General features: G+C 43.3%; 1 protein-coding gene across 6 annotated transcripts in view; it reads left to right on the forward strand.

The window, feature by feature from the left end:
• Window positions 1–26,515, forward strand: part of TSPAN18 (tetraspanin 18) — a 121,360-nt gene that overhangs the window by 53,944 nt on the left and 40,901 nt on the right. For 4 of the 6 annotated variants that reach the window (XM_074809756.1, XM_074809753.1, XM_074809757.1 and 1 more), the window contains exon 2: window positions 6,734–6,864. The exons of 1 other annotated variant lie outside the window; for it this stretch is intronic. The gene's annotated coding sequence lies outside the window, so the exon portion shown is untranslated. Of the gene's footprint in view, window positions 1–3,242; window positions 3,342–6,733; window positions 6,865–26,515 lie in introns of those variants that run through there. One more of the 6 variants, XM_074809754.1, reaches the window with a different exon arrangement.

Here is a 26,515-nt window from a genome sequence, read left to right on the forward strand (position 1 = left end):
TAAACTCTTTTGAGGCCTTTATGTTGTGAATAGTACTTACGTTCTGGCATCTGATTCTTGGTACTTGAAAATCTAGTAGCTATTTCTGTAGGGCTCAGCTCTTCATTTACTACAGTTTGCTCCCATGAACAGACCTATTGCACAATAACAATGTAATTTCCAACCAAGTCAGTTAAACTGTACTTCTAGGTGTGGTATGTGTCTTTGCTGGCTTGCATGCTCCAATGAAGTTTTCTCACTGATAATCTTTAAAGTTTCTCTAATTTGACTGACTTAGGGCTTGTATTTGCACTGTACCCTTCTATGGTAGCCTTTACTCAGAGGTTAAGTTCAGTAATTTGCAAAAATCAAATCTTTATTGTGTTTTATTTGCACCTATGCATAGCTAGAGCCACCTCAAATTCCACGAAGAAGGCAGTTAAGAACAGCAGATGGTTGGACACTGAGGGACAGAGCTTTGGGTGATACAGCACGTGGGCAAGGACACCTGACCTGCTCAGTGGGGAAAATAAAGAAGGATATGAGAGGAGAGGGTGGTTTCCTCTGTGTCTTGGAAAATCATCTTCCTCTTCTCTTTGCTCTTAGCAATCTGATTTCATGTGCTGATCACAAGATTCATTCATTTGAAGGGCTGAAGCCTTTGAGCCCTGTGTTAGATGTTTGGAACATGATGAAAATGCCAGGACATGTGGTGTAATAGCTCTGTTACTGTGGTCAGGAGGATTTAGGTGGAGTTGCAGGCACTGGAATAGAATTTTGCAAGCTTTTACTCTTCATTTCAAGAGGATAATGGAACAGCATTGCACATCCTTTTCCATAACTGGTTGTGGCTTTCTCCTTGGCCTTTACCATTTGATTATTGGTTTTTGTGTGCTTTTTCCTCCTCAAATGCTACTGCTAAGTCCTTTAAAATTATTGTGTCTTTCAAGAAAAACAATCAGGTCTTAAGAGGCATTTTTTGGGGGGTGGGGGGAGAATCTGGAGTTTGTTTAAAGAAAGGGGATCTGAAGAAGATAAAGCAGAGATATCAGCTATGCAGAACTAATGATGCATTCCAAAAGAGAACTGAAGAGCTATACGACTCCATGAAGTGCTCCATCTGTATTAGCTTTTTCACTGCGAAATTGTTTGAAGGACCAGAATCACACACACATGTATTATACATAAAACTCTGTAAAGCATAAGAGTATATTTGGATCTAACACTGCGTGAGGAAGCCCATGGCACTCTTACGGAGCAAGCAAACGACACAAAATTCCCTAGGCAGGAATCAAAGCCTTTCCAAACTAACCTCACTGCTGGCAGATGTTTGAATTGCTCTAATAGACGTACACCCTTGCTGCTCATACAGCGCGTGCTGCCTGAATGTCTGTTTTCTTTCCACCCTTGGATGCTCCTGCAATTCTGGGAACGTCCTGCCCAAAGGTGTCAGTGTGTCTGCTCAGGTGAATCTGAGGGAAGAGATAGGAGAGGCAGATGAGAGCCTTAGGAAAGTGTCATACAAACCAGCCAGATTGTCAGAGCTAATAGAGTGACAGCTTGAGTGCGAAAACCCAAGTGCTGTACCACAGCATCCCAGGGGTCAGCCAGCCCTTTATTCAAGGGAAGGGGAGACAGCAGCAACAACAAACCTAAATTAACAGTTCAAGCTGACAGAAAGCATTATTTCTGAGGCAAACAAGAAAGAGTAACTTGAAAAACGGACTAGCAGTTGTTTATGCACTACAGATATTTCAAACCCAAGAGAAACTAAGGAAGTAGTGGTGCTTGTTAGAAGGTGATGTAAAATGCTTTGAAATAGCTATTAAAAATGCAAATGCTTCTGTTAGGCAACCTGCTTCCTCAGAGTAGGTAATTTAATACTATTGCTCAGGAAGTGCCATTGGTTTCTTTTCCCAATAGGTTTAGGACACAGAGGGCATTTGGATTAATGAGAGGCAGAGATGGTGGGAAAATACTCCATTATCCTTAGCCTTTGGTAAGCCTGGGTAATTAGTGAAACCTTTGCAAGGAGTATTTTTCATTTCAAAGTAATTGCAAAATAATTGTCTCATCTGGTAGGGATATCATCTCATTGATAACACACAGGGTAATATATGAAACACCTACTTCAGAAGTAAAGGCACTGGCGTGGTTCTGAGTTGGTCAGCTGAAGGCCCTATGGTTAGGTATATTAAAAACCTGTATGAAACAGCACAGACCAGTATTCGCTGTTCGTTTAAAGGGGGGTAATTGGCCTTGTTGGGGCAGATTTTGGGTGCCAGCCGAGAATTCCTTGTGCTCATTTACATCAGAATCCCTAAGCCTCCTCCCCCTGAAAATAAGCAGCACATCAGTGGGCTGGGGACTTCGTTTTTAAGGATGAACTTTACAAGCTGTAGAAGAAACAACTTTCAGGGAAAGACAGGAGAATGAGGAAGGAAGAAACAGTGATCTCCATAATGAAGGAATAGGCTCGAGACTGAAGATTTTCGCTTTCTGTTTCTGTCACTGGCTTCCTGGCTGATCTTTACCACCAGTATCTCTCTGGGTTTCTACTTTCCATCTATAACAAGGAAAATACTAGTATTGCCGTTTTCCCTGCTTTTTTGTATGTTTAGGCAGCAACCTCTTTGGGCAGGTTTCATGCTGTGCACAGAAAAAAGCTTGGTTCTGTGGGGCCTCATTGGGACTCTTGTGGTACAAATAGTAACAACGAGGCAGGAAGATCTCCAAAGGTGTGTTTTTGGAAAGGTGGACAGTAGTTGACTTCTTTTTTCTTTCTTTCTTTTTTCGGGGGGGGAGGGAAAATTCCTGTGCCTTAGTAGCCAGAGAAGTTAATGCATTTCTGAAATGTGGCTTTTTGTACCTTGGCACAGTTCAGTGTGATGCTCAGTAGGCTCCGTGGCTTCTTTGTGGTAGCAGTTCTCTGTTGCAGTGGTTATTATGAATGCATTGCTGCTTGCCATTCATGTCGTTGACCTTAAATCGGGTAGTTTTTCCATTGCAGGGAATAGGAAATAATCAATGTTATTTTGTTAGAATTGAATAGTACTTGTGAGTGTTAACAGTTAAGCAGCCAGCAGTGTTGGTGGGAAAGTCAATAGGGTGGAGGAGGCGGATGTGGTCAGTGTCTGATCATGTCATTTGATGTGCACCCAGATGTGTGCAGGCTGTTCACACTCCCCACAGCATGTTGCATAAAACTCTTTCTCTCTTTCACACACACACACACACACATGCACTTACATATCCAAACACAGGTTTCGGAGGTGTGTCAGATCAACCTGGGGCATTGGATGTTGTGACCTACAGTCTCCCTGGGCATAATTTCTGTGGGAAAAAGTTATTCTGCTCGATAGGTATGTACCTTTCATTTTCAGGCATCGCGGCGATACTGTTTTCAGCAGGGCAAACCGTGGTTTGCCCAGAGTCTGGTCTGTAGCTGGAGCTGCATCTGCTGCTCCTGGGAATGCTGAGCCTTGCATCTGATCTGGAATGCCAATGAGCCCATATAAAGCTGTTAATGTCTGTGTGAGGTTTTTCAGTCCTCATTACCAACCTGATAGAAAGATAATTCCTCAGCTGCTGTTCCAACCTGTGGGATTTTACCCACTTAATTAATTTTCTTTCTTGTTAAAGAAGATCTGTTTTTATGCACAAGAAGCTGTGCTTGTCTTGCTTTTGAGGGCCTCTTCTCATGTCTATATCAAAGGCACAGAGGCCCCAGAAGTTGGGGGGTGAGCCCTAGGGGCAGCATGCCTGCAGAGGCTGAGCTTGGAAGCGCTCCCTTGTGTGCTGAGGGCAGGTTCCTGGAAGGGAGCCATGTCTACGCGGAGGAGGGGACCCTGCTTTTCTTCCTTGCTCCCCCTCTTTTGCTACCACTTGGCAATAAAATGGAAGCTTGTGACATGACCAAAGAATAACCAACTGCACGCTGCCTGCTGAGAGTTAAAAATGCCAGCCAACACCACCCTCCTCAACCTTTCAGTGTGTCAGCAAGCTGTCTATGTAAATAAATACACATATCAAACAATAAGCAGATGCCTTTTTAACATGCACTGTTTCAGGCTGAGATATTCCTTTCTGGTGCAGCTCATCTCGGCATCTGTCAAGCTGCTGCGAACTCCACAGCTCCCTTTCAGTTGTATTTAATGCACAAAGATTTGTGTTGTGGTAAGTATAAAATATAATGAGGAATTGGCTTGTTTTACATCTGTTTTGGTGTTACTTGTGTTGCATAAAATGTTAAATGGGAACGCTTTGTGTTCTTCCTGATCTCTGTGTCAGTATATAGTGCAAACTCTTGTTCCTTATGCTTGATTAAGTGGCTTTATACAAGCTTTTGTATGGCTGTAGAAGTATACAAGGAGGAAAAAAAAGAGTTGTTTGCAAAATATACCACCATTGGGGCCCCAAAGCGAACAAACATTGAAGTGGGGAGGAAGCTGTGATGGATGTTGAATTTAAAATAAAAATTAGAAACGCAGCTTAACCCCAGCAGAGTATCTTGTGCTCCTTAAATCAAATGGAACTCAGGAGCCACAGAGTCTGAAGCCCCACGGGTGTCTCTTAGTGCGGTGTTGTGGAAGGGGCACCCATGAGCTGCTAGGCTGGGTCAGATCTTGTCTAATCCAGGGTCTTGTCTCTCATAGCAGCCAGCAGTGATTAGAGAGAATGTAGGACCAGGGCAACTAACCAGGAGAAATTCCATGTTAAGCTTTTGTTTATTTTTGTTTTCATATTAAAAATGTATTGAGCCCAGATGACCCGTAGCCCACTGGCTCTACTCCTCTTTTGAAAATTCACATACAAGGCTAAAGGACCGTTGGATCCCGTGGTGCTGCTGTCCCTCTCTGTCCCTCTGCAGCAGCCTCAGAGGAGGTGCCTGGTTTTTATTGTCTTTATTCACGTTTCACACATGCTACTGCTTTTGGTCTAGTCAGATACAAAGGAATCACATTTTTAAAAAAAAAAAAATCAGACTGTTTATGCAGGCAACAAGTCTTGAAGACAGCTCTCTGTCAGCCTTTTCTGAGCTCTGCTGAAAGAAAGGAGAATATTCCCGCTGCTTGAGACACTCTCAATTGGATTAGATATAAACAAAGTTGGGGGGGAAGGGACAGGCATGATCCTCCACTGGAGAGGAGAATTTAGATGACCTGAGATATCTTCTGTTACGCTCCTTGAATAGTGATGATTGAAAGCTCTCATCTGAGTGAGTATGCACAGAAGACAAAATACAGTATTAGTGACCCTAAATATGTTAGAACTCTCTGCTTCTGATCACAGCAGTACGTCAGCTGGAATAGTAATAGGGAATGAATGGGTTTTGCCCACATGGACGGCACTGTTCTTCCATAATGGAAAGGGAAAATTGGTACTAAAAATGTCATTGTATCAAATTTTTGATGACTCTCAGTACACCTGCCTGTGACGCTTTCCATCTTGTGGTTTCAGAGCACTTTACAAACCTGAATAAATTAATCTTTTTTTCCCTCACTGCCTCCAAAGGCTGGGAGTTACTATCCAGTACTGCATGTCTGGAAGGACGAGGGCTGCATTCAATAGGATAGGTTTCTATTAGGCAGCAGACACTTTCTCCTGTGCAGGAGCTTATGGAGGAGTTACTAAGCGCTGTGGTACGGGGTGGGCACTGGTGCTCCCTGGTGCTATGTGTGGACAGTTGGCATTGGCTTTGGGGTGCTGGAGGGGCTGGGCAGGGCAGGGGGGCTTGGTTTCAAAAGAGAGTAAAGAAACAAGGTAGGCTGGGGAAGAGAGAAGTAATACAATGAAATGGATTTGCGTGGCGCCAGCTTCATATCTGAATTGGAGCTGTCAGGGAGAATGAGATCCAGGCTCGGTGCTGTTCTCCAGAGAGAAGCCACTACAGAACGATTGCTCTGTTAAGTGCTGGCTCCACCTCTGTGTCCCAGGTCTGGCTGACTTCTGCAAGGAGAAAACCGACAAGATCTGGCATGATGTCTCCTCCTTTCCCACTGGCCTTTCCTGCCTTGCTCCAGAGTCTGATTTACCTTCTTTTGCTCACTTATTGCTTTCACCACCTGAGCATCTCCCACTGAACCCTTCTTCTCCTGGCTGTGTTGGTGTCTCCATCCCACCTTTACCTCCCTCTCAGCTCCATCACCTTGCCCTCTTTTTCATCCTCAATCTTTTCAGGCTCCCTCCGTTCAGCGACAGTTGTACTCTTAACATCTGTCCAGTGAGTATGTGTGTGCGTATTTGTTGCATACAATACAGGAAGGGGTGCGTGTGGGTCTTAAACGTTTAACTTTTTTTTTTTTTTTCACCCACTACTCCATCCTCCATTCTGGAACTTGTCTTTAGGGGACTCACAGCATCTCTTTGTGGTGTTCCTGTCCTCTCCTGTTTCCCTGGTGACTCTCCCCGGCTGCACAGGGGAGCAGGAGGGGAAGATGCAGAGCAACTCTGTTGGTCCTTTCTTACTCTGCTGGAAATAGTGCTGTCCTCCTGCTGCCTTCTGGTCAAAGCCCTTTTCTGGCTAGTCTAAATGGACTGGAAAGTAAGGAGGAAGATTTTTGCCTTCAGTCCAGGCCTTGCCAGGGTCTTCAGGGTCACTGTCAGATGCTTCTCCTGACTGCCTTGAGGTGTGCAAGAAAGAGTTGATCTTTACCTAAGCAGGAAGAAGCGCGTAAAGCAAGGTCATGGTCTTCTCCTCAGGCCCAGTATGGAGGTGTGTGTCTTATGTATTTTTCATTGCTGTTTCTGACAGGTTGACCAGCCTGGGTCCTGGTGCTAGGGACCTGAAGCAAGGATCCTGACTGTTGCGTGTTTACTACGACCTGACTTATTGAGGAGAACAAGGACTTCTCTGAAGGCCTGTCCCCTCAAAGCAGCAGGCAGGTAAGGCAGGCAGCGCTCCTCACACTCCGGCTCAGCTGCTGCTGGGCTCTGGGTGTGCTGCAGTGGACCGAGCAGAGGATTTCATCCATTCCTTTGGCTCAAGAGGGGCTTTGTCGTGCCATGCCTGTAGGGGCGAAACCTTACATTGTGTTTACAGCACGGGAAATGTTTTTCAGCAAAAGTGTACTTTCAGAGGATCAAGACTGCTCATATGGTTGAGATAAATATAGGCTAAAAGTGTGGGAGGAGTATGCTGAAAAAAGAAAATTGTTACATATGAGTTATTAATAAAACAATACTTAGTCCTCATGTTCTAAAATAATTTCATATTGAAAATAACCTTATTTTAAACAGAAAGGTTTTTAAGAAAAGGAGTAAAGAAGTGTATGTTGGGGGGAAGGAGTTAAGTAAGAAATTAATTTAATCATTTCATTTTTGACTGGGAAAAATGTTTCAGGTCATCCAAAAGTGAAAAAAAACAAACAGAGAAGCCTTGCAGTTCTAATCACTATGACTCATGGAAACCAGATCTAGAAAAGATGAGGCCCTTTAGTCCAAACCCTTAATCCCCTACTAGTATGTAACATCGTTCCCAGCAGCGTCTACCAGTCCTGTTTTAAATGATGGGATTTTCCCTTGTCCCCTTGGGATAATATTGCACAGACTAATAGAATTAATCTGCTTACTTCTCTTTCAACCCCTGACCACTGCAGATGCAATTAGTAGTAGGCGATGGGAGGATTCTGTTTCCTATGCTGTATTATGAAGGCTTAGGGCTGTATTGTGTTAAACCAGACATCAGTTGCAAGCCTGTATGCATGAGTGTGGCTTATCTGTCAGTACTCATTACAGCCCCATAAACGTCTCTGAACTATGGAGTTCTCAGACTCACAGGAGCTTTTCTACAGTCGTAATTCAGGATCTGATAAGGCACAGACTAATGTATTTGAATGCCTGTGAGAAAGATGGTATGATTGGAAACTAAAGTGAAATGCAAAGTCATATGCTGCTTGTGCTAGAGACTCTCAGAGGCAATTTACCTCACTGTTTCTGGAGCATTCTGCGGCCTCATTTTTGACTTCTGTCTCGGACAATTTAGTAGGAACTCCATGAAATAGCTTTTTGCTGTGTGTGGCGCTGCTGGAGGTACCGGTGCACCTTTCCATCCGTGAATTTCAGGCTTGTCTTAGATGAATATTGTGGGGTTCTGCTGATGTTTACTGAAAGGCTTCAGTCAAATAACTGGATGAATATAAAGTCAAATAAATTTGAGCTGGAAAATCATAGCTGGTCTTATTTGGTCTGCCTTCACTTAACAAAGTTTGCTCCTCAAATTTGGGGAAGTTTTACTAGTGAGAACTATTACTCAGTTTCTAAAGCACATGGATGGACTTTCAACCTTCTTACACCTGGACACTACAACAGCTATCTGTACAAACTCTTTATGTGGATCCTTGGATTCATTCTCTTCCAAAGTGGATTAAAAAACACATCCTAATACAGAAAGCAACTGCAGTGTAATTGCTGTTGGATGTTGGAGTGAGGCTTCAATGTGAAGTGGGACCAGTGGTCCTGAAAAACTGTGCATGTGCCAGCCTTCCACATGGGCTGTGTCCACTGGCACGAAAGGAGAAGGTTACAGTCCTGTTCCTCGTCCCTCCCAGTAAATCCCTGGCTCTAACATGCTGTAGCTTTTCTGGAGTATTTCCTCAAATAGAAAGCCTAAATATAAACTTAGCCACTGGTCCAGCATTTCATTATCAAGATAAGTTAATTAAGCCTATTAAAATTTGACATTTCCAGTGTTTGTCAGATCAGAATTTCTTAAACACTGAAGACTGAGTTGCACAGCTTTGTTGGGTTCAGTGAGCCCAGCGCTAATTTGCCCATTGTTTTTGATCAGTTGAAATTCTTTTCCAGCTTGGTGCTTGGCTGCTTCATGTGGTTTTGTAGCATACTTGAAAGGATGGGGAGGTGGTGACTGAAGCAAGGTGTAGTGATCCATAGCGCTTTAGATCATCTGCAGCTTATGTTCCCTGTCCCTGCTTTGCCAGTCAAGCTTTGTTCCAGTGAAAGTGTCAGTAAACCCAAGGCAGATAGGTACCGGTTCTCCTCTACTCTTCCCTCTTCCTTTTCCCTGAAAGTTTATCTTGCTGCTCGCTTTTTAAAAGCTCTGCGTTAGCTGGGGGGCTGTGAAGTAAAAGGCATGCTTTAAATACAGATGCTTGTGATAGTCCTTTCAAAAGCTGCATTTCTCAAGCTGGGAGCTATTGACCCCTTTCAGTGCAGTCACAAAGAAATCCAAGAGGAAATGGAGGGTGAGGGCCAGCAGGGAATATATATATATATAATTTTTTTCCCCCAAGTCGTCTTCTTACTCCACCCCCTGCCAGGCTGGCTATTGTTTGAGACTCCAGATGGGATACCAGTTGCCATATAAGGAAAATGGCATCATGCTACATTCTTTCTAAAAATTGATTTTTTACAGTTGCCTTTTTCTTTTCCTTGCTGAAAGTTGTTCTGCTTGTGTGAAAGATCTGGGCAAAAGGAAGGCAGTAGGCTACAGCATGCATGTGATACAGTCCTCGTCTGTGCAAAAGATTTTGCTTTGGTTCTGTTATCACAGTTTGGGTGATTAGGCAAAGCAGCAATAGCAAATGAGGTTCAGCTGCTATGACAGGAGCAGAGGATGTGGCTGTACATTTTCCTGCATTCTGAACTCAGTAATAATCCTCCTCACCTTTTGATTTTTCTTGCTTATGAGGATGCTCAGACAGTGGGACAGAGGCCTGAGTGCCTCTCTGTGTCCCTCTTCATTCAGAAGCTACCATTTATTCAGTCTGTGTTTCCAGTCCTGATGATTCTTCCAAGACAATCCTGCCTTTTGCTCCCAGGGTCTTCCTTACCAGATTGTCTCTATTTCAGTACTTGAAATTTTAAGGTGTGAAAATCCCTTTCCACCAGAACTTTATGATTTGCGATTGAGAGGTGGGACAAAAACAGTGCTGCTGAACTGGGACTTCCCTTCCTCCCCATTGCCTGAGAATGTCGTTTATGAAGTTCTGCTAGTCCTCATTGCACTGTTAGATGAGGCCATGGGGCTGCAGAGACCTGGACCTCCTGCTCCCAGCTTGGCTTTGGTCATTCCTGCTGACATGCTGCGTGAGGGATGTGCACCAGTTTGGACCACTGGCTTCCTCTGCTCAATGCCCACGTCCACTGCTAGAGACGACCATGGTCCTGTTATCCCCAAAGGCAGCTGAGACACTTGAGCCCTCAGGAAGCAAGGCTGATGCAGCAGTTATTTTAGAGGTTGAGGTGCTTCCACAGGCAACAGGGGTAGGTCAGAACGTGTGCTGGCTCAGAAAAAGGACCGAAAACACCCCTGAGGTTTGGTTTTTGTTTCCTGGTACAACTGTCACTTGTTGATGACAGAAACTGTTGATGAACAGAAACTGCCCGCTTTTTGGAAATAAGTCTGAACTCCAAACAAATCCACGTAGTGACTTGTGCAAAGGAACAGCTGGAGCAGCATGAGCACAAGCAAGGCTGAATCCCCTGACTCCAGAAAGCAGAGGCAGAGTCTAGAGTGGGAAAAGCAGAGGTCTGGGAGCTGGGAACACAGCCAGCTCCTGGAGAGGAGTGAGTTTGTGCTTGTGCATGTGCGCATAAGAGTTGGGCACTCTTCCTCTTGTATCCTCTTGTCTCAGTAATTGGGATACAGTCATTAGTCGTGCTCCCTGTGGTTGCCATCTTCTGACTCCCTGTGATGCCCTGTTGATTCTCCCGATAAAAATCTGTTCAGCAACTGATAATGTCACAGACTTCTCGAAAATAACAGCAGACGAAAACCCACTCACTCTTAGAAATAGCAGCAACAAATTTTGGGGTTCATTTACAACAATCATGTCGTAATTTTCAATCTGTGTTATGTTGAGGTGTGATTACAGAAGTGGAAAAAAGAAAAAAACACTTTCTATAAACACTTTTTCGCAGAGAATTGTTTGATGTGATGATGATGATTATTATATGTGTATCCATTGGCAATATACACTGTTTTCTTTTTAAAATGTTGAACAATTGGACAACTTTAAAGAAGTTGCAATTTTGTGGAAAGGGAGTAAGGACTTTTTAAAGGTTCGGTGTTTTTTATAAAAGCCTGGAAATGGAGGCCACATTGACCAAAGGAAGCAGATACCATGTTGAGAAAGTTCTAATTTTCTTTAATTTTTCTTTAGACTGTGAGTTAAATTGTTGGAGAAGCTGTGCTACTCTTATATCTCTGCAAAATGAGTCTCCAAGAGAGTCTTCCCATACGATAATTTGTACTTATGCTAGAGATACAGTTGTGGAAGCCTCATGGGCTTTACTAAGATGCTTGAGTTTGCACCAGTGTGGCAGGGGAATGCCCTCACGTAGCTTTTTCTTCAAAAAAGATAATTTGGTGCCTCCCAATGCTGTCCACTGTCATATCAAGGAGATATCACTCACAGCAAGTGCTGTGGAACGATGGGATGCCCCATGTGCTCGGTTCTCAAATTACCAATGAAGCAGCTAACGACTTTTGACATGTACATGGCTGTCGTTGGACGTCTCAGTTAACATCATGCAGATAAATAGGACACTCCTCACCCGACAGCTATTGTTTCAAGCTCTCTGCAAACTCCCAGGCCTCGTGTTTTGGCTACAGTCTGCTCACATTTGTAACTGTCCTAATAACTGTCATGGCCAACGAGGATATGTTTGTTGTACGCACATTTGTAAGTGAAAGACGAGCGTAAAGGGCGAGCATCAGGTCGGCGATGCATCCAGAGGGCAGGCAAGTTGCCAGCGCCGTTTTGGTCTCGCTCCAAGAGTGCCTGGCAGTGGCCAGTAACCACCTTGGGCTCCTGGAGCTGAGGAGCCCCCCTTGGGATCTCGGCTGGGGTAGCAGGAGGTTTCAGCTCTTGATTTCTGCTGCTGAAGGTGCTGTAAACTAATTCATCAGGCTGTAAGTGGATGCTGATGAGAGGGTGCGGATTTGCTGCTTCTGTCTCTTATGAGTCTCGGGGTGACACCAATAGCCAGAGGGGTCAAACATTGCCGCAGCTGACTCTGACAGAGGTGGATCGACCTGCTCAGAGGTATTGCCCTAGAGACTTGGGGTCGGTGCTTCTGATGTTAACCGTGGCGCGTGTGGCGACTTGTTTTGGCTGTGCGTGTTTTCCTATGGAGTGAGGAGCTTGTGTGACACGTGAATGATAACGAAGGAGGAGGAAATAAATTGTCATTAGAAATATATTTCTGTCAGTTCCTGTCACTTAGTTCTAATGCTACAGTGGTAATTTAAAGCTTTTTTTTTGCCTGACTGTATCATGGGTAAATTGGTTTGTCAAAGGAAAATGGGGTTCACCCAATGTGACAGGGCAGGAAAGCAAAGCTGCCTTTCATCGCCGTGCTGAGTCCTGGGTGGAGTGGCTGAGATACAGCATCACTCAGAACGGCAGTGAGGGCTTTGTATCGCTTATTTTGAGACCTGCAGAAGTAGGTTTGCTTTTGATTTGTGGATTTTGAAAAATACTGAGTGAAGCTGGGGACTTAGTTTAAGAGCTGCTAGAATTATTCTCTCACTGTAGAGATTTCTCAGGAAGCAGATACGTAAGAGGAGTGTATGTGAATGTATCATAAGCTTTTTTTTCTTGGGCTTATGAGTAAGAGCTGGGATCAGTGAAAGTGATAACTATTAAAATCAGTAATAAGGATAGTATTACCCTGTAAGTACTGAAGCGTGTTTGGAGAATTTTGCATTCAATTAATTACTAGGTCTGTGCCTAGCTTGCATTCTGACAGTGGGAAGTAGCTTGATTCCTGTCTGCCTTTCTTCCCCGTCTCTATAAGGACAGTAATACAGCTGGTAAGTTTTCTTCTGTAGAAAAAGATGATAGAAGTGTTTTATCTGTGCAGAAACTGGCTTTGTGAAACTTTGCATTTCTTTTCAGACAAACCTGAAGATGAAAAAGTTTTCATTCTGGAGGGTTGGTCTTCATTTTTTTTCCTGTTGCTCCTCCTTTCAGTGACAAAGCAGGAATGGGGAAGGGAATTAAGAAAGGGAAGAGGTAATCCAGAAATTCCCTCTCCTCACATGAAAAATTGTCCATCAAAAAATCTTACATAAAAAAAAAAATTGAGAACCAGTTGATTTTTAAACGTGCAGAATATGAAAATGGTTATTGTTACTCTTGAATGCCCTGACCTGTTTTAAAGCTGAGGTTTGTTGCTTGCATTGCTGTGTTTATTTAGAGCAAAATCTTGAGAGCTCTTCTGTGAGAGGAGCCTATACGTAGGTCAGCTGCTGGCCAGGCTTGGGCACGGTAAGGGTAATGATAATCTAAAGGCTGATTAGTCCTTTGCAAAATGACTCATTATTCTCCAGTTAGCTTCTAATGGATGTGAGCTGCATCCTTGCAGACGGTACATTTGTTGACAGCACTGGCAGATAAGAAACAAGGGACTGAACAGCCTTGGACGTGCTTGTGCTGGGTGTTCAGGACTGTTCTCCTCAGTAGCACGTGGCAGGAGCTGTAAGGTAGAGGTGACATGCAGGCGTTTTGTGGCCGGATGACACGGGGGGATACAATGGCAGTGCTCTGCCTGTATTTCAGCTTCTGTGCTCGGCATAGTGACGTCTTCAGCAGAGGACTGTCTGCAGATGTTACTTTCCTGAAAAAGTGGAGCACAGCACATGTATGAGTGGACCAACCTCCCCCAGCAACACGTGCAAAAATAAATAAATTCCAAAGAAGTATGTTTAAGCAACATAAACTTACTTTTTCAATCATTTGTGTAAGGTTTATTTTCAAGTTCCCCAATGCTCACCAGGTACTAATTTTCAGATGGGCTGTAGCACTGGCTTGAAATTTTAAAGTACATAGGAGCTTTAACAGGCTGTGTTCCTCCCTGCATCATGGCACGAGCTAGGCCCTGAGCCCAGGAGGGTGGGAGGAAGCTCTTCCTGGGAACTGGCTGTTCTGTAATTGCCATCTCGAACTGTTTCTGGCACCTTTCCCTGGTGACTGTTGGTGACAGGGTATTAGAGTTTATAGCTACCCGACCCACTGGTTTCCCCATGTTCTGCATCAAGTGTGGTTATCAGGCTTCGGCTTTCCTGCCTGCTGTCTGGGCAGTCCTTGTTGGTGCTAGAGACAGACAGACGGACACCCAGTACAATACAGATGACATCTATGTCGAGTCAGAATTTGTCACTGACTCCTCAAACTGACCTGGACCATTTATAACCTTTTTGGTTGCAAAGTACATCCAAGAGTACATTTCAAGGAGGCTAAAAATAATATCCTCAATTTATTTCTCCCACAAGTGTTCAGTCAACAAGAAGGAAAGTAATCAGTTTGTCCTTTTTTTTTTTTTTCCCCCATGCTTAAGTGTTCAGCTCTCAGAATGGAGCTGTAAGTTTATCGTAAGTTATTGGCCTGTTAGTTGAGTTGGCTTAGTGTATGGATCGTGTTACTGGAAAGTGGAATCACTTGCCAGAACTGCCTTTGCTTTTCCATTTCCCTTTCCATCTCCCAATTTTGTCTGTTATCTGGTAGCAGCACTGAAGGCCAAACTCTCACTGAACTGATTGGAACCAGGAGTTGGCATTGCACTGTTCTGTCTCCTGCTGCCAAAAGCCGGTGTTCAAAATAAAGACTGTAGATCGGACTACTTACATGAATACAATTTATAGTCATTTAAAATACCTGAAGATCAGTACAGCAAAGCTCTGATTCTCCTAGTGACTTAGTACGACCACATGGTGAATGAAGTTGAGTATATCCAACAAGACTTCATTCCAAGAAAAGGGGATAAGTGACAGCTTTTAAAAAGGAGCAATGAAATGGGTTTGTTTCTTGGGTTTTTGGTGTTGTGTTTTTTTTTTTTTTTTTAAGAAGCAGTTGGAAATGACTCATTTGGAAAACTTCAGTCTAGCTAGATATAAGCATAAACGTGAATCCAGATGCTTAGAACTAGCAATATAAATCCTTAGGGATACTCAATAGTCCTGAGTATTAGGTGTACAAACCTAAATGTGCTGCCTTAGCTGCTTGAGATCTTGATCATTTGCTGTGTGTTTTTTCTATTATTCAGGAATAATGGTAATTGATGAAAAGTGTAGCGATCTGATGTTTCTTCTCCCGTGAATAGAAAATCAGCTGTGTGTATCAAGTCTGTGAATCACATCTCTGTACTAGATCATTTCTATGAAAGACAGAAATTGCACAAACCTTTTTTCCAAAATCTTCACAGAGACCATAAATCTTCATAAAATCAAGTTGAAATTAAGCAAATAGTTTCAGTCAACAACAGGGTTACATATATATTTGTAAACATCAAAATATTTCCTTCCAGATTTTTTTAATGCAACACATTTTTGTTTTAGAAATGCCAAAGCTGATCCTTTCAACATTTAAAAATGAAAACCACATTTTCCTATTAAAATTTGATCCAAACTTTTTATAAAAAGAGGTTTTGGTTTGTTTTGTGCAGTGTTTTGGGGGTGGCGGTGTGTTTTGTTTTGGTTTTTAAGTTAGAAAATGTAAAAAAATAAAGTTTCATCTTAGACCGAACAAAACTTCGGGGAGTTGATGTGAAGAAATACCTTTGTATTCTTCTGTTTCAGAAAAAAAATCTCCCACTTTAAACTGAAACAATTCTTCCCCTCTGTGGGTCTGGGTTTTTTTTTTTTTTTTTTTTGGTTTTGTCACCCAAACAACAAAATCTGTTGATCATCTTGCTGTGTTCTTTCCGATGATACTGATGCAGAGTAATTTTTCTTGGGTTTTGCTAATATAACATTCATTTGTGCTCCATTGCTGGAAGAGTTTGGGGTTTGTCTGGCAGGAGAATGATGGTTAGGGTGTTACTCTTGCTTCTGCTGATTTGCTTTTCTCGCTCATAGTTGCAGGTACTCTGTTTGCTGTAGCTCTTCTTGCTCTTATTTTCCCATCCACCTCTAAGTTACTGGATGTTCTCACCTGCAAGTTAAGGAATAAAGCATGAGCACTCATAGTTATCATTAAATGTTTTCTTTGCTAATTCTCTTTTATTGTGTCACAGTGACTTGCAGCTGAGGATTAAAATAACTGCCCTCAGCTCCAGCTCTGTTGGAAACCTCCAAAGGATATTGTTTATATTTTGCCTCTCTTGCCTATATCCCTTGTACGATGACTTCCCCAAGGAGCAGCTCTCTCCTCCCCATTGCAAGTGATGTTATTACTGAGGAATGTTGGACAGATACCATTATACACATACTGGAGGTGTCCCCAGATTTGGGGTTTGAGTTTGATTTAAAGGGGAGGAGATGAGGGAAGGGAATGTTGTTTTTAGTAGGAACCCAGGCTGTAGTGCTTTGCAGAACTGTTTTAAATATGCTCATCAGGCAGGGAGGTCTGTGGGTGCAGGGGAGGGCTCAGCAAGCTTTTCAGATGTTTCCATGCGCTGCTCAGGGCTGCTGTCCCAGGCACGTACTTCATTAATGCTTCTGGGAAAGGCATTCTGGGAATAATCAATCAGCATCGCCCTGGGTTTCTTCTCCATTGGAGCTGCTCTGTCATGTCTTTCAGTGCTGCTCATTTTGTTTTAATTTCTGAATGAGGGATCGATTTGCACAGACTAGCGCCAGGCAGAAGAGTTTGGTCTTGCAATGGCCTAAGCCATCTGGTCTGTTTTCCTAAAGCACTTAAATGGGTGTTTAAAGTTGTAGGTCCTTAAGAAGCCAGTGGTGGTAGGGCTTTGAACTGTCCTCTGAATATCTCAGTGGTTTCCTAGATCAAGATTAAGTTGTCCCCTTGGATCTTTGCTGTCACCTCTGATCTGGAGCACTCTTTATCTCAGAAACGACCTCCATGCTTCAGCTTTGCAGGGGTGCTATATCGCTGACCTGCCCCTTTCCCCATCTTCTCTTTCCTCTGCCTCCAGATTCTTTGATGCAACTCAGCTCTGCCACGATCAACTGCTTGTTGACTTCTTGCTTTTGCTGAGGAAATGTTGCAAACGGCTTTTTGCAAAAAGGACATGTTGGGGAGGGAAAAGCCATAAAGAAGATTTATGTGATTCAAGACAGTCTTTATATATGTAAGAATTTGGCGGCGGGGGGGGGAGCTGGTTTGATGGAAAAGATAAAGAGAATTTTGCCCTCCCTCTGAATGAATCAGTGGGTGAACTGCGATTGAAATCCAGAAGTGCCTGGTACCCAGGTCTCAGTTCACACCTCTGACTTAAGCCAATTGTTGTAAAATTGGTGTAGGTGCCTAGGGAGGATACACTCTGTATTGCAAAGGATCTGGCCTTCTGGCACTAGATCTGCCCGTTGCAGCAGTAGTGGGAAGTGCTTGCTATGAATTAATCACCTTGAGGACACCTGTGTAATGTGCACTTTGGCCAATCACTTCTGATGTTCCATGTCATTGCTCACAAAGGAGTAAAGAAGGACTGTACTTATTTTTCCCCAGAGTTCAACTGGAGGTGATGCTATATTCCAGGGAGGTAGCTCTTCTCTTAATAAGTAACTTTATACTGTGCTGTCTCCTACAGTAACAGCTGTCACTACTAGAAGGAAAAGAAGCTATTTGCCAAGGCAGTGAGGCTGTATAAATTGTTAAGAGAGGAGGGAAGGCAGGGACAGGGAGCTGAGATTAGAGCAGTAGCCGTGAGAATTCCCAAGCTCCAAAGAGCACTCCTGATTTTAGCACTTCATGCACCCCTAGGCAGTCATGGTGAGTGAAAGCAAAAAAATCCCAACTGGCTAGTGTGTCAGTACTGTGACGATGAGGAAGGTTGGACTATCTGTTGTGTTTGCTGTACAGTGTTGTATCACGAGCAATATTTACGGCTCAGATCCTCAAATGCTGACACAGCACCAGGTAAGGTGGGAAAGGGCCATTGTGACCTCTTTTTCGTACTAGACACAGGGTTTCTTTGAATTAAGTCTGGTTTGAACCAGAGCATCTTAATGTAGCAGTTTTTCATACATTTCTTTCTTCTATTTGTGATCATTCTTCCCTATATATCTGCAATTATATAATGTCCATATGGCAGCTCCAACAATTGTTTGGGAGGCGGCTGAACACTACAGAAACTCTACGAGTATACTTGCAGTTCTCTGTCAGACAATTTCATCCTCTGCAATTTGTGTTTGAGTGCCAGTATATCACCTGTGAATTGAAGGTTTGTGTGGATCTTAGCTCTTGTCATGGTGTGCTTTGGTCTTTCCTCAAATACTGAACCTCCATGAAAGTAAGACCATCTCAGTGTCTGTCAGCATCAGCTGTACAGGGGAGGAGAGTGGAACAGGGCATCCTGAGTAAACCTGCCCAAAGCGCTGTGAATGAAATCTGAATGTCAGTGAAGTTGGTGGTGATACTCCCACTCACCTCCCTGGCGCTAGAATTTTATCCCCTTACCGATGGAGAACTTTCTCTGTTTGTGAATGTAAGGATGATGAATTGTTTGTTCTTGGCTGAGCTTGTCTCCCACAGGCCATTTCGAAGCCTGGTGATGTGCATGCATGTCCATTAATCGTGACATTGGTAGGTTTTTCCCTGGCTCCAGGAATTGAGACTGCTACCTATAGGTGGCTAGTGAATTTGGAAAGTTGCCGCAGTAGGAGAGGGTGGGCCTAGGTGAGAGCTTACACAGCACTGAGCAATAAAAGAAAATGTCACAGTCAGTTCTGCAGACTGTCCCTGGCACCTTCCCAGCGAGCAGTGCTGGGGAAGCAGGCAGCCCCTGGGACACCTGGGAACGTGCTTTCATTGTCAGAAGGTAGTTAGAGATCTTGCTTTACTCTCTGCCTTTATTCTTTAAAATTGGAAAAGTTCCTTCTCTCCCACACTCTGTGAAGTCTGAGGGGGGTACCTGCCCCAGCTGCTTCTCCTGTGCACTGCAGAGGTTTGCAGAGCCTCAGCGATGCTGGTTGCCTGGATACAAGGCAGCCCTGCATCTTGGCCCCCCAGACAGCCCTGCGAAAGCAGGGGGAGAGGGGGTGGAATTCAGCCCTGTGCTCTTGGAGCCAGGAACATTAAGTCCACCTGATGCAGCCTGTAAGCTCAGAGTTTCCTTTTACTTCGCTATCGTATTATTATTTATCGTTGTTGCTGATAGGAGAAAAGTGCAACCCAGCTGCTCAGCACAGAGATCTGAGGGCTCCTGCAGGGTGAAGCGCTTCATGCCACTTAGAAAACCAGCCGTTGTGCTGTCTCTTGAATAAGAATTTCATTTCACATGCTTGTTCCTAGCCTCCTGCTGTTGCTCACACTACAAGTAGCCTTCCTGGCAACATGGCATCAGAGCCTGTGAGCTGCCTTCCCCTGGCTGAGACCCTGGGAGAACAATATGAAGACAACAGTTACTGTTGAATATTTAAAATACAGTATTTCCTCTTAAACATGAAAATGCTCTTTGCACTTCGTACACATCACTGCTTGGTGACAGTGATTGGCCAAGTCATGCATTATTCCTGTGTTCAGATAGGACTGTGCCAGCTGCACTGCAAGAACTTTCTGCTCTCGCCTTGGCTGAGCTCATCGTTAGCAGGATGCCCTGTTGTATAGCACTTCTGTAAATGTCTATGAACTTTACTAACTAGGATCAGTCAAAAATAATTTTTAGGCTTAGCTACTTTAAATTTGGGCTAGTTCATATTGTAATGCTACAGGTTTTGCTGTATACATCTGTAGAGCCCTGTGCTGTTTCAAGCAGCACTTGGGAACTGTGTCAGTGAGCATTAGTAAAGTGACAGTAATTAAGCTTTATTGAGACAGCATACAAGATCTTCAAGAATGAACCAGGGTCCCCTTGTCTGAAGCACTGTAAATTTCCATGAGATAAATACAGAATCACACAGAATTGCAGGATCATCGAGGTTGGAAAAGACCTTGAAGATCATCTAGTCCAACCATTAACCTAACACTGACCGTTCTCAACTCACCAGATCCCTTGGCGCTATACCATCTGATCTAAGAATGCATACGCTCACCTTTAAGATGAGAAAACAAATGGGTGTAATGCAGCTTGGGGGGGAATGGACACCTAAGCAAGGCCACATTGGAGTCAGTGACCTTTCTACTGACCAAACCTGGGTTTGGTCCTAAATAGGTTCCATGTTGGGCTTCTAAAAACACGTTATCATAATCTCCATGGCATGGAGCTCAACAATGGCCAAAGTTTGTTCTACATGAAGGTTGGCTCGTCTTTATTGCTGAAGGGAGACAGCACCTAACTTTGAACTAATATTAAAAACAAAACTGTTGGAAGACTGAAAACCTGGAGAGTTTCAAGACAGACAGTGGACAGGAAATCTGGAGCAATTTTTCCTAGGTCTGTAGAAAATACTATTTACAAAGGTATTTGCATCTCTGCAAAAGGAGTGCAAAGTGACTGATGACACAAGCGTATTGTTCTGATGTTGTTGTTCACACTTTCTGTTTCTATTTACACGTATATGAAGAATGGCAGAGGATGATAAATGTGGCTCACTGGGACACCTTGTGAGGCGACTGTTGAAAGGCTGGGCTGAAGGTTATAATCTGCTTTGTCTTGGCTGTGTGTGTGTATAAATATATACATATATATGTATGAAAATATGCATGCAAAGCCACTGATTGTCAGCAGATAACAGTATTCGCAGAAGCTGCTGTAAGCGGAAAGGACAAGCCCTTCTCTCTCCTACTGCAGGCAAAGTTAGACATAAAATTGCTACAGACTGGTACAGGGGTTTTGTCACATAAATTGTTTATTCCTCTCTTCTTCCTGTCTTCATAAATAAATTTGTTAGGTGTTTTACCAGTTCCTTTTTTTTAGGTAAACCAAGTCCATGCTAACTAAGGGTATCAATAAAATGCTGTATCTTAATCCGATTTTAGCATTAATATCCCTCTGACCTGTTGGATTAAGCATTTTACACCCTATAAAATTTTCCTGTTTAAAAGTAAAAACATGTCCCTTTATCTTCCCTGATTTTTTTTGCCCCTAATATAGACAGTAGGCAAAAGAGCTGCATAATTTCTGGAGTGAAAGAGTGGATGGGAGGATTGAGTGTGCACTCTGATTCCTCCTGAAATGAAGAGTAACATTTTTGGGAACCATATTAGCATTAGCTTTAAAAGACAGTGACCGGAATGGAGATGGAGATTCTTGCCTCTGTAGACAGATTTGTGTGAATGACAAGGCTGGGCTGAACATCAGCATTAATGAGAGAGTAAGGAATCATTGCTACCCAACTGCCTCTTTACTGGGAAAAAGAAAATCCCAATAGCTCACAACATACAGGACGACAAATAGTTATGGAACTGCAACAGATTCTGATTGAAAAAAAGCTATTTGAAAGAGTTCGAAACCAGAGTTAGCTATGCCACACCACCTCCTCTTCTGGCCAATTTATGGTAGTAAGTGATGTGATAGGAATTGAACATGTGCAGTATTGAAACACTGGATTGAAAAAAAATGAGCCTGATCTTAAGTTTTGTTTCAAAGAAATGTTGGGAGGGGTTCTTTTCCATAGCACATACAACAGGTAGATCCAAAGTCTATAAAAAGCTTGAAGTCTAGTCTCAGATTTTTCTTTAGTGAATCCACAGGTACACTATTCACTAAAGAACTTAGCAGTGTGTTGAGCAGCAAATCCTTTGGGAAACTAAAAATATGAAACAGGCCAAAAGGCAGCACCAAAAGAGGCATGATTATTTTTGTAAGGTTAAACAATTAACCCCTCTTTCTAGATTCAGTGCCATCCAAAATTCAAAATGTAAACTAATGAAAGGGAAATGGTACAAGATTAGTGGACTTTTAACTGCTGTCTTTCCCTCCAGCTGTGGGACATCAAAGATGTATAAGCCTTCATTTTCTGTGGTTTTATTGAAAATGCTCTCTTATCCTTCTGAGTGATGTGGAAGGGATGGGATGTTACAGTTGTGTTTGGGCATGGCCTCAGTGCATTTTGCTGGTCTTTCATGGCATTTCAGAAGCTTCTTTTGCCTATTATTGATTTTTTTGTTGTTGTTGTTGTTCTTTTGAGACAATTTGCCTGGAAAACAGAAGGTCTTTCTTGTATTCAGTGTGATTTATGTGATGATGATGAGTTAATGTAGTTGAGACGTCATACGCATACATTTAGAGTTGGGTTAATTGAATTAATTTTTTTAAATGAATATGACAGTATATCAGCCTATTAGAACAAAACCCACCCTCAAATCACTAATTAGAGGAAAATAATTAGGATTGAATGCTAAATTTAGATTCAACTGTAATTTACAGGGGTGTTTGTTTAAAGAAGAGCCAACAAAAGGAATCTGGGCTCTGAGAATCACCAGGAAAAAGCCTCTTTATATATTATGGCCATGTAGCAACCAATTCCAGAGATGAGCTGCTAGAAGTGACGTGTCTAATTTATTGCCCACTGCAGCTTTGAGAGTGTTTCCAAGCTGAAGTATCTGTTATGGTTAGGATGAATATAACAGTGTTTTATTTTATTTTAGAGAGAGAAAGAAAATAAATACTTTTTTGTGGCTTCTGGATGTGGATGGCTTCTGTGGTTACTTTTGGTTCTCAAGCAATGCCAGACTGGGCTGCTTGGTGTCACTTCACTTTCCTTACGGAGGGAGCTGAGGCTGGTCTGTGGGAAGAGAGCCCATGTGCAGTGCCCCAGCACTTCCCCCATTGCAGTGGGACAGCAGAGGGCCAGCACTGCAACGGGGCTTTGCCAGAGGCAGATGGGCAGATCTAGCAGGGTGAAAAATTACACTGTTACCCTGGTGGGAATTTCTGAGTGGGTAATTAGGATCCATGCTCCCTGTAGAAATTTGCTGCTGTTTCTGGTATATCAGTAGGTCTGCAGCTGGTTTTGGTTCTGCCTCTTAAAAACATGGATGAGTCAGCACATTGCAGGTGGAGCGCATCTCTTGATGTCATGACATCCTCGTCTCTAAATTGGATAAGGAACTAACTGGCTGGATGGTTGCTCTCTAGTTGCAGTCAACGACTCGATGTCCAAGTGGAGAGCAGTGACGAGTGGCGTTTCTCAGGGGTTGGTGTTGGGACCGGTGCTGTTTGATGTCTTTGTTGGTTTTGGGATTGAGGCACCCTCAGCAAGTTTCCTGACAACACCAAGCTGTGTGGTGCAGTTGTCACTCTGGAGGGAAGGGATGTGCCATCCAGAGGGACCTGGACAGGCTGGAGAGGTGGGCCCCTGCAAACCTCATGAAGTTCAACAAGGCCAATTGCAAGGTCCTGCACATGGGTCAAGGAACCTCAAGCACAAATACAGGCTGGGTGATGGTTGGATGTAGAGCAGCCCTGCAGAGAAGGACTTGGGGGCGTTGGTTGACAAGAAGGTCAACATGAGCCAGCAATGTGCACTCACAGCCCAGAAAGCCAACCGTGTCCTGGGCTGCATCAAGAGCAGTGTGGCCAGCAAGTCGAGGGAGGGGATTCTCCCCCTCTACTCTGCTCTCATGAGACCCCCTCTGCAGTGCTGTGTCCAGCTCTGGGGCCCCCAGCATAAGGACATGGACCTGCTTGAGCGGGTCCAGAGGAGGCCACAAAGATGCTCAGGGGGCTGGAGCACCCCCCCTGTGAGGACAGGCTGAGAGAGTTGGGGGGGTTCAGCCTGGGGAAGAGAAGGCTCCAGGGAGACCTTATAGCGGCCTCCCAGTGCTTAAAGGGGACTACAGGAAAGGTGGGGAGGGACTCTTGATCAGGGGGTGTAGGGATAGGATGAGGGGTATCAGCTTTAAACTGAAAGGGGGCAGATTTAGATTAGATGTAAGGAAGAAGTTTTTTACTCTGAGGATGGTGAGGCCCTGGCACAGGTTGTCCAGAGAAGCTGTGACTGCCCCCTCCCTGGAAGGGTTCAAGGCCAGGTTGGACAGGGCTTTGAGCCACCTGGTCTAGATGATCTTTAAGGTCGTTTCTAACCCAAACCATTCTGTGATTCTGTGTCCAACTGGAGTGTTCTGTGGAAGATGCTGAACTCTAACTAGTTATTTTATATACTATTTATTCCAGTACAGTCTTTCATCCTAAGTTCCCAAAATGCTTCCTAACCTGTACAATGGAATTGCAAGTGTCCTTTTGAGTAGGGACATAAGCAAAACACTGATGCCTTTCACAGAAAAGCATTGCTTTCCAGACTCAAAAGACTAGGAACTTTAATATGTGTAAAACATTGCATCATCTTTAAGTTAGAGTTGCACAGAAAAGGTTTGTTCTGTTTCATCTATCTCATGAAGCTGATGTCAGGTTTTGAAATTTTAGTGAGATTCTCTTCTCTTCTGATGTGGTCCAAAAATATAAACCCTGCTATAGTTTTCAGTAAAGAAACAACTAAAAAAGATACAGATCTCTCTCACTACAAGATGCCTTCTTCAAGAACAACCTTGGTTTGGCCTGGTGACATTTTTAGGTCCATAGCCTAGCAATTAGGTTGCTTGTGTCCCAGGTTAATGCCCCATCGACCACACTTCTGGATAGTTAAAAGTTTCTCTTGTTTTGATTAAAAGTTCCATCCTGGATTCACAGAAATACCACAAAATGTCTGGTTTTGAGTCTTAAAACAAACTGAAATAACTTCTCAGCTGACAGATTCAGGCTTCATCCAGAAGACGCAACAAACTCTTAGAAAGTCCATGATATTCCATCATGCAGAATGACAGCAAATGGGAGTAGTCCCCCCAAACTCAACACCACTGGAAACGCTCTCCAGATAGTTGCATTTGCAGAAGGTTAGAGTTCTATTTTGTGTCGTATCAAAAACTAAGCCACTGTTCGTGTACCAGTAGTTCACATATCAACAGCCCTAGATAAGCATAAGATTTCACAGTGCAAAATCACACTTGCATAAAGTTTGTACTGGAAGGCAGTCTCTTTTTAGCTAAATAGAAAAGTAAAGCTGTAAAGGTGAGTTGCGCTGCAGAATACAGAGACGAAGAGAGTTCAAGAAGTTATCAAATACATCTCAGAGCTCGGGTTTTCAGCTTCTGGCTAACCTGTTTTACAAAAACTTTGCATTTTAAACCTTTTTCTATAGTTTCTGTTTGTGCTGAGGAAAAAGAAAAAAAGCTAGTGAAAGAAAATTCCTTCAGATAAGATTAATCTGTCATCTGTATTGCCAATACAGGTTTCTGTTTTGCACTGCCCTGAGTTAAATCAGCTGGATATCCAGCATAACCAGAGGACATCATTGCTAGGTTGACTAATAATGAAGAAAAGTTTAACTATTCTCCTATAAACTGTCTGTTCACTGTTCTTGGCTGATCCCCTCCTGCTCTCTATTTTAATATCCTTGTCAGCCTGCTGGCAAGATGCTGGAGCAGCACCAGCCTTCTTGTTAAAATATAGAGTAGCCAGAAGTTTCAATCAACTCAGATTTCCTCGAACGCTTACTGGACATTCATTTCAATTCCTATAAAAATGTCTAGGCAACTCATTGCTTAGTGTTTCACCTCATTTTGCAGCCTCTACTTTACAACTCTCTGATTTTAAAATGTAATTTTACAAGTTTTACTTTTACTGACTATATTTTCTTTGTCACTCTGCATTTTTAAATGCCGTGAGTATGAGCAGGGTGGAGTGGGGGCTGGTGTTGTAACAGGTAATACAGAGTTCTGGTCATTCCTGGTTCTGCTGCTGTTAAATACATTTCCACTGCTTCTGGTGATTGTAAAAAATAGTATATAATAAATATTCAAAATATATTCAGAAAGGACCTCATTATTTAGGAAGAAATGTTCTGTGTTTGGTCAGATTGACTACAGTTAAAATCTTTGCTGGTCCTACAGCTCTGGGAAAGAATATTCTATTTTCCTTTTCTGAGAAAAGCTGTGTGGATACAGAAAAGTACCTCTGGTAAATCAAACCTGACCAAGAAAAGGGGAGGGTTTTTCCCCTATAGACACTTAAGTCTTTCATGAAGTTGTGGGTCCCAGGATCCATCAGCGAGGTGGGTGCATCAACGCAAGCCATGGATGTATCTTCAGACGAGTCTGGGTGGAATGTGGAATCAGAAGAGGAGGGATGCGGTGTGGGGACTGAGTGCTGTAAAAAAGGCAACACAGGGGTTGCCCAGATCAGGGCCCATCCTAAGAGCCACGTGTGATCCTCCCCTTTGACAAAAGGGGCTAAGAAGGGAATGGCAAAGAGGTCTGTGCGTTGGAAGGATAGCTGGCTCTCTCCCCTTTGCAGACAGCCAGCACGCCTCCGATCCGTGCCTTCTGTGCTTCCCATGCCTTGCTTTCCTGAATGCTAACCTCCCCATGCTCCCCCCATAAACTTATGAGGAAAAATTGGGGGGGCAAAATGGTTTATTGAAAATCTTATTCTGAGTGGAGCTGCATTAATAAGCCCACGTGCCTGATAAAAAAAACCAAAACCATCCTCAACATGATGAAAAATAAATCCCACTGAGTCTTCAGCATCCTGCCTGAGTCACTAATTCCCCAAGGCAGAAAACAAAGCAAGTAAAAAAAGTTTGTTTTCACACAGCAAAGCCAAAATACATCCAGTTCTGATTTAAGATGGGTCCTGGGAGATGTCTCTTCTTTAGTGTAGCATGGGGCCAGTATAGGTGAGTTGACAAATACACAAATTAATTTTTTTTTCTCATCCTTTAGAGAAAGCACCT

This window comes from Strix aluco, chromosome 31, assembly GCF_031877795.1.
Source record: "Strix aluco isolate bStrAlu1 chromosome 31, bStrAlu1.hap1, whole genome shotgun sequence".
Lineage (NCBI taxonomy): Eukaryota > Metazoa > Chordata > Aves > Strigiformes > Strigidae > Strix > Strix aluco.